Genomic DNA, 230 nt, shown 5'->3' on the forward strand with positions numbered 1-230 from the left:
ATATATATACACATATATGTATGTATATACATTCATGCATACGTACATACATATATATCCGTACATACAAATACATGCACATAGCAATGCATGTTACAATTGCTCATACATAAAAGCAGCACACAGCCCTATATATACTGCATAATCTTCCTGAATATAGTTCAATCGAATTAGATTTGTTTCAAATTTAATATTCAATGTAAATAATATATTTTCTCTTTTTATTTTCT

The sequence above is a fragment of the Octopus bimaculoides genome, chromosome 20 (assembly GCF_001194135.2).
Source record: "Octopus bimaculoides isolate UCB-OBI-ISO-001 chromosome 20, ASM119413v2, whole genome shotgun sequence".
Taxonomy (NCBI): Eukaryota; Metazoa; Mollusca; class Cephalopoda; order Octopoda; family Octopodidae; genus Octopus; species Octopus bimaculoides.